Source organism: Scardinius erythrophthalmus, assembly GCF_964197995.2.
Source record: "Scardinius erythrophthalmus genome assembly, chromosome: 5".
NCBI classification, from domain to species: Eukaryota; Metazoa; Chordata; class Actinopteri; order Cypriniformes; family Leuciscidae; genus Scardinius; species Scardinius erythrophthalmus.
The window spans coordinates 35200280-35208034 of record NC_138225.1 but is presented as its reverse complement, the minus strand read 5'-3'; positions in this window follow the sequence as shown (position 1 = coordinate 35208034).

Sequence of the window (7755 nt, the reverse complement as noted above, 5' to 3'; positions counted from 1 at the left end):
ATGAAACTATGTGTTGGGTCTAATTTGGTAGTTTGAGACTCAATCTGATAAGATTTACGCTATCAAACACACCTAATCTCATGTCTTTCATGAACATGAGCCTTTTGATTTCATCCATCTTCGCACATTACCTGTGGTATGAAACGGTCTTCATTGAAATTTTAAGCATTCATCCCCATAAATCAAGATTTCTCATTCAGGGGATAGAAAGACAGTATCATATTCTGACTCTGCTCTGACATGTAAATCAAAAATCCTGAGTGAGGGGGCTGCTGACGGGTTCTGGGGCGAATGTGTTTTAAAACCCTCGTCACGTAGTCCTCAAAACACTAACAGCTTCATTCGCTATCCAAATTGCTGCAAGTCAGGCTGTCACCGTAGCAACTGCAGCTGCTACCCTGCCAGTTGCCAATCATAAAAAATAGCATCCTTTGCGTCCTGCGACATATATGCACATTGTGAAGCGTAACCCAAATAGTAAGTGGTGCTTTGAGGAATAATAGTAGATGGGAGGGAGTCAAGAGGGAGGGGTGGCTACATTCAAGCTGAGGTAATTACAGGCAGATGGAGAGGAAGTGATTTGCTATAGAATATTTCTTCTTTCTTCAGGGATTTTCAATCGGTTTGATGCAATATGTGAATGCAGGAAGACCTTTTCTGTCCAAAGTCTCGAATCTAAAGAAATGCATGCATTTCAAACTAGTAAAAAAAATGGGTCACATGGCAATGGGTCACATTTAACAGTTTTGACCATCTGCAGTGAAGAAGGATTATATACAAAGCCACAATTTACTTTAATTACACCATTATTTACAGATACTTACTGACTGTTTATTGCATACATTATATGTTGTAAACATGCGTATCTTAAGGAAATACGGTATATTTTGCAAATTGAAATTGTTTAAACCTTGAAATGCCAAAATGTTATAATATTACAAAATGCAAAAGGCGCTTCAAAATACTGTACATTTTCAACCCTAAATTAATTTAATGTAAATGCAAAATGTAAATATATATTGCCCAATACAATGCAATTAATAATTAGGGAATCCAAATAACAAAAATGTATATAGCAATATACTTTTGGACATTAGAATATATTTACATGTGAAAATATTCCAATATGGGATTAATCATCTTTGAAATCAAGGTGAAAATGAATTATTTTCAAAAACACTCGCTATGTTTTATTATGCAAGAAGATCAGTTGGAACAAATCCTGAAGTCTAATTCCTAATAGCATATTAGGCTAGCTGACATTTTGCAGCATGTCAATGTCAAGATGTTGACAGCAAGCACATCCAGTGAAGTACAGTTAGGGGACAAGACGATGACATTGGCTTGTTTATTTTCTCTTTTTATAGGTATGTCAAGCCCTAACTCACATAATTAGGGGTAACATGGCTGCGCTGTGAGCGACGCATAGCAGTAGTGCCACAGATGAGTCACGCCAACATGATTCACACAAACAACTCGTTATCATCTGCACCCCATTACCTCTAATAGCCAGACCCCTGTCATCTGTTTTCGATTTCAAAGCACAATTATGACTTTTCAACAGAATTTACAGTCTCAAAATTTCCGCACTGCACATAATATTGACGAAATGTTGCGGCGTTGTAGACGTACGCATTCACCAGCCTGACTTGAGACATTTTATTCTAGCCAAGTGGAGCCCTGTAATATTTGGGCAGTTCACCCAGCTGCCATGGCAACAGGAATTTTTTACAGAGGCACAGGCCTATGGTTAGATGCTTTTCACTTTGCCTTCACCAACCAACGGCTGGGATTTGGGCCAATCCGTTTATCTCTACTATGCAGAGTTGTAATAATGCAGTGAGAGGGAATGAGGTGTAGAGCTTGATGAGCAGGGATTCCCTCTCCTAAACTGAACACTGACACCAATTACATGTATAGAAGACAACCTTGTTAGATTTGAAAGGTAAAAAGAACAAACATTAAGGGAAAATAGATTTTGTGAAGTGAAAACAACAACCACCATTTCGAAATCAATGCAGTTACACTACAGTTCAAAAGTTTGGGGTTATTAATATTTTTTTATGTTTTTAAAACAAGGGCTATTCACACATCTTACTTCACGTTTCATATTGCTCATCATTTACCCGGGGTTAACAATTAATCGTGGGTAATTATAAGATGGCATTTAAGCAAGTCAAGTCGAGTCCTGCAAAGGATCAAGTCAAGTCAAGTCACAGTAACGAGTAGAGTTTGGCCTCAACTTTATTTTTCCCTCAGAAATTATGAACTTTCTTAATTATACATTTATACCATAATATTAATAGTAATAATAATATCATTTATTATCGTTCGTATTTATAATTATTAAAATTCTGAATTATTGTTATAATAATTCTAAGAAAATGTTGACGATAAAACAGTTGAAGATAAATTCACAATTGTAATGCATTAATTATACTGGTTTTATAGTAAACTTTGCTTATATATATTTATATATATTTTTTAATGAAATATCACCTACAGGGACAAGTGACAGATATTAACTTTCCAATTACGGGCCAACATCTGACCCTTTAAATTTATACCTAATATCTAACCTTCTAATGTATATGTAATCTTAAGGGTGAATGCATTTAAACTGCAATTATTTTTAAAACTTTAAAACTAAAATTGTTTTTAACAATTAAAACTATAAGTTTTAAATATAGAATTCTGAATCTTGAAATATTAGGTGGGAGGTGTGTGTGGGGGGGGGGGGGGGGGGCACTAAACAGCCTAGTGGCATTAAAACAGCCACTAGGTGGCGGCAAATCACTGTCTTGATGAATGAGTCATTGAAGCATTCATTCAACTGATTCATACAAAATGTTGAGTTATGCATATACCTACTGTTTCAAGAAGGAGGGAAAAGAGGTACAACACATGAATATCGCGCTCTTGCGCCATTTGCTGAAGAAAACGTTTATTCGTGCCTGAAAGGCCAATGACGCATGACAACGTGGGCAGCGTTACTTGCCTACAGCATTTAAATGCAGTCACATGCATCATCCCCTTTGTACAGTCCAGCTCTAAACCAAGCCTCCGACTGCACAGGGCTCAGAGGTGTTGTACCTCGTTTCCCTCCTTCTGGGAACAATAGTTATACAGTATGCATAACTCATAAGCCCAACTGGCAGCCTCACGAAAGTCTTTAACCATGCGCATTACGTTTCCATTCCCCTCGTAGAGTGTGCACACCCCTGCAGGCAGAACCAACTCCGTTTATGCTATAGACATAGATTTCGACAATCCAATGCGAAAGATGTCGCTTAGATAGCAGCTTCCCACTGGAGTTTCCACTTCTCGAGTAGGAGAACATGATTAAAAGCTGGTCAGACGAGTGCATAGCCTGCGTACAACTCGCACAGGGCACAAATCAAGTCTCCTGTCTTTTCAGGAGATTTTACAGGGTGCACTTCCGACATGACTCCCGACATGACGTATAGACATGACTTGTATACGATGCGACGGTAGCCACATTACAACGGTGCCAGTACACTCACCACACACCAGCTATAGTTGGAGAGGAGAGAGAGCACTTGAAAACAAAACCCACTAGATAAAGCACACGCACCAAATGCTTCTTTACACAAACGTGGCCAAAGGAGTATACTTTGAAAGGCTCGCACTCTCGACTGTGGGCGAGACGGAGAGGAACGTGGAAAATGAAGTATACCCGGGCCTTTAAGGAACCGAAAGGCAAGCATGTGCTTGCTTTGGCGCAGCACAATTAATGCCTTCACGACATTAAATTGGACACGGAATTAATTTCCAGAGTGGAATGGGAGTGACTTTCCTTTAAAAAAGAAAAAGAAATCAGTATCCCCTCAATCAGGCATTGATACAGCGAAAAAGACCTTTGTCCGCACCAAGCGCTATGTATTGTAGTTATAATCAGATTCTCCCTCTCTACGGGTAGGCCCCTAGAGACCAAAGTTGCAGAGGTGCAGAATCTGCCTCCTGCCTGGGACATCAGGTCCCTACATAGGGAAAGACGCCATGGAGTCCTTAACAACAACATCATGTTGCTTGAGTACCATGTCTTCGCTGGCCAGCAAGACGCCACCAAAATCAGAGACAGAGCCTTCTGCGTACAGCGAGTACAGAGTCCTGAGCGATACATGTGACAGGGCATCCACCCCCTGCGGGGCGCTCCTGTCCATAATCAAGAAAAGAGCAGGCGCCGTGTGTTTTCTGCAGACGCAAAAAGGTCCATATCAGCCCTGCCGAAACCGATCCCAGCTCTGCGCCACTATTCAAGGGTGCACACGCTTACAGAGTTCCTCGTCCGTGTTGTGATGCATTTGTCGTCACTTACTACACATCGTAACCCTGCCCAGGGGGATTCCTTCGGGCAACAGATTCAGGTTTCACAGGAGATCAGGGCCTGAACGCACAATGGCACTTTCGACGCATGCTTAAATGTCGTGTGGCTTACAGCATGCTACCGAACGCTGAGCGCAGAGCGCCGGAACCCACGCACAAAGGTGACCCAGCCATACTACCGCTATTGAGGCAATGAGCCCAGCAGTCTCAATACTGTAAGAATAAAACATGTGCGCCTCCCCAGTCGAAACTGAGCCAGACAGCTGTGAAAATCCTCTGCCCTCTGTTCGGCTCTGAATCCATCTCCAGACCGAGATATAACATCCGCTGACTCCGGGCCAGCGAGCCTCTTTTGAGATTAATCAGGAATCCCTGAGTTCATAAATTTAAAACAAGTACATGTGTTTGTAACTGCTTGTTCCCTGCTGTCTGCACCCAGGAGCAGTTCGCCTGAGCAGACCCCTGCATCCTTTTGCAAACATTGCTGTATATTGCACATCACTGCTTTTCCTCCTCTGTCGGCACACTGCCTGACTGTGAGGTTAGCAGTTCTAATGCATTTCGATTGTTTTGACAAATCAACAACTTTATGCCTTGTATGCTGAAGACTGACAACATACTTAAACTTACTTGCACCCGCTATCTTGCAGGGTCACTTCTACCAAATCTGGATAGATCGACAGGCGAGTTCTCACCACTGTTTTTACAGGAGTCAAAAAGTATTCCTCGCTCAAATCCAGCGAGACAGAATCATCACCCCTGACAGTCAAAGTTTAGCTCAGACTCAGAGCAGCCAGAGGAACCTTGTCTTGAACAATACACCAACATTCCTCGGCCACCAAACGATCGTCCCAACTCTCCGTAGCCTCCAAAAATGGCGATTGCCGCTTCTGGATTAGCACCCGAAGACAGGAGCGGACCACTGCCCCGCCGAACACACACACTACACGACGCTTGAGTGCGGAACGATGGAGCTGCCGAGAGTGCACACATGCATCGGCGTTGAAGAGATCCAGCCTAAGGTGGACAATTCCAATTCCAGTGCTTGTGAGCACTATCCAGGTATCAAAGCTAAATATGTGCTAAAAACTTTCCCTTAGTTTTCGAAAAGAATCACTAAAGTGCGCTAACGTGAGTCGCTTATATTCTTCCTGCGAAAATGTGACATGATGGTGTTCTAGCAACACGGTGAAGAGCTGAAGAACTAGGGGAATGACGCATACGACTGCATTTAAATGCGGATTTATTGTAGCGAAGTTGTACAAGTTAATTACAAAACATGCCATTAATCATTAAGAATCATTTTATTCTATTGACAGCATTAAGCTACAATTGAAAACAATTTTGTATAAAGAGGCATGCTGTTTTGACCATTATTCTCCCTAGATTGTCAATTTAACAGGTATTGAACAGGTTAGCTTACATGGCTTTGCTTTTTTGAAGTGGTGAATGAAGTTCAAGGTTGTGATGGTCAATTATTATGCATATGGCAAATCTCCTTTTATAAATATGGTCAATTTCAAAGCGTTTATATCCAAAAGGAACGATCTTGGGAGATTTACTTTTAGGGATGCACGATATATCGGCCACCATATCGGTATCAGCCGATATATGTTTATAATGTTATCGTTATCTGATAAGAAAATTTGGCGGATAAATTAAAGTGGATTATTAAATAATGGATTATTTCAATTAATAATAAAAAATTCAATAATGGATTATTTCATCTGAGACACTTCAGATCACCATGATGGTTTTGAATTGCTTGAAATATTATTGGAATCACTTTAAAAACGTACAGTGCAATAGACTGCATAAAATTATGCGCGATCACCACATTATATTTTTTCTGTGCTTGCGCAGCGTCATGCAATCGCCCTGACTCTGACTCAGTCCTTTAATTTGGAACTTGAGTCAGGCATCTAGAAAAGCAAACTGGTTACTTGGAAAAGGCATAAGAATACAGACAAAGCAACATAATACATTTGATGTCATACCTGCAATTAGGGAGGGAAATAAAAAGCTTACCCCTGACAAAGAAATTAAAAGGGTATTTGATCAGTTTTATTCCAAATTATATAGGCTACATCAGAATCTAGTTTTAGTTAGAATGAGCTGAAATGCTTATTATAGTACCCATTTTATCCAAGAGTAAAATAAACTTATTGGTTGCACTAATAACTCAAGAATCAGAGCTGATATTGTCTATTGGAAATCTGGAAAATCACCTGGCTCTTATGGTTTTTCAGAAATATTTAGTTCAGAATTTTTTTGGAGGTATCACTTCACATTGGACAAAGAAACAATGTTTTTGTAGAGTTTTACAAATTATACGTCCTCCTCAGAAGGAATCTCATTTTTAATCAAAGGTGTATAAGGATATAGAACAGGAACTGTGAGAATCTGAGACTGATTTGGCAAAGAGATCTTAATAGTGACACATGTAATAGAGTTCGGTCACACAATTTGAGGTATATGAGGGAAGCAAGAGGTAAACCGATCCAGTATAAGGTTTTAGATCAGTATTACTATACACCAGTAAAGCTTTATTTTTTTTTTACAATAAGAAATGCTGGAAGTGTAAACAAGAATCTGACACATTCTTGTCCATGCTCTGGGAATTAACAAAGGATTGTTCCTTCTGGGAAATGATGTTGAAATATCTTTGTGAGAGATCTCCTACATTCACCAAGGGTGTGTGTCTTAAGAAATAAAAGAATCTTCAGGTTAATAACAGGACTTCTTCCTGGTTTACTGTAGGTTACTGTAAGCCTCATCAGCATGACAGACACTTAGATTATGGAAAGATATACAATATCCTACAATGTAATTTGAATCAAGGATTGAGAGTGCCTCATATTAGGAAAAATATTAGCAGGACTAAATGTATAAATCACACAAATTTCACTCAAAAATATGCAGTAAAATATATTAAAATGTAATAGTAAAGCTGAATTTTTAGCATCATTACTCCAGTCTTCAGTGTCACATGATCCTTCAGAAATCATTCTAACATGATGATTTGCTGCTCAAGAAACATTTCTTATTATTATCAGTGTTGAAAACAGTTGTGCTGGTTAATATTTTTGTGAAAACAGTGATTTTTTTTTTCAGGATTCTTTAATGGATAGAAGGTTAAAAAGAACAGCATTTAATTGAAATATATATATTTGTAACAATGTAAAAGTCTTTACTGTCACTTTTGATCAATGTATTGCATCCTTGTTGAATACAAGTATTATTTTGTTAACTGCACCAAACTTTTGAATGGTTTTGAACTTTTTACATTAGTGTACATTCTGTTTGAAGGTGCAAAATATTCCTTAATAAATACAAACGGTCATGGCTGGAATGTCAAGAACTATGCAAAAAAAAAAAAAAAAAAAAAAAAGGGCAAAGAATCGGAAG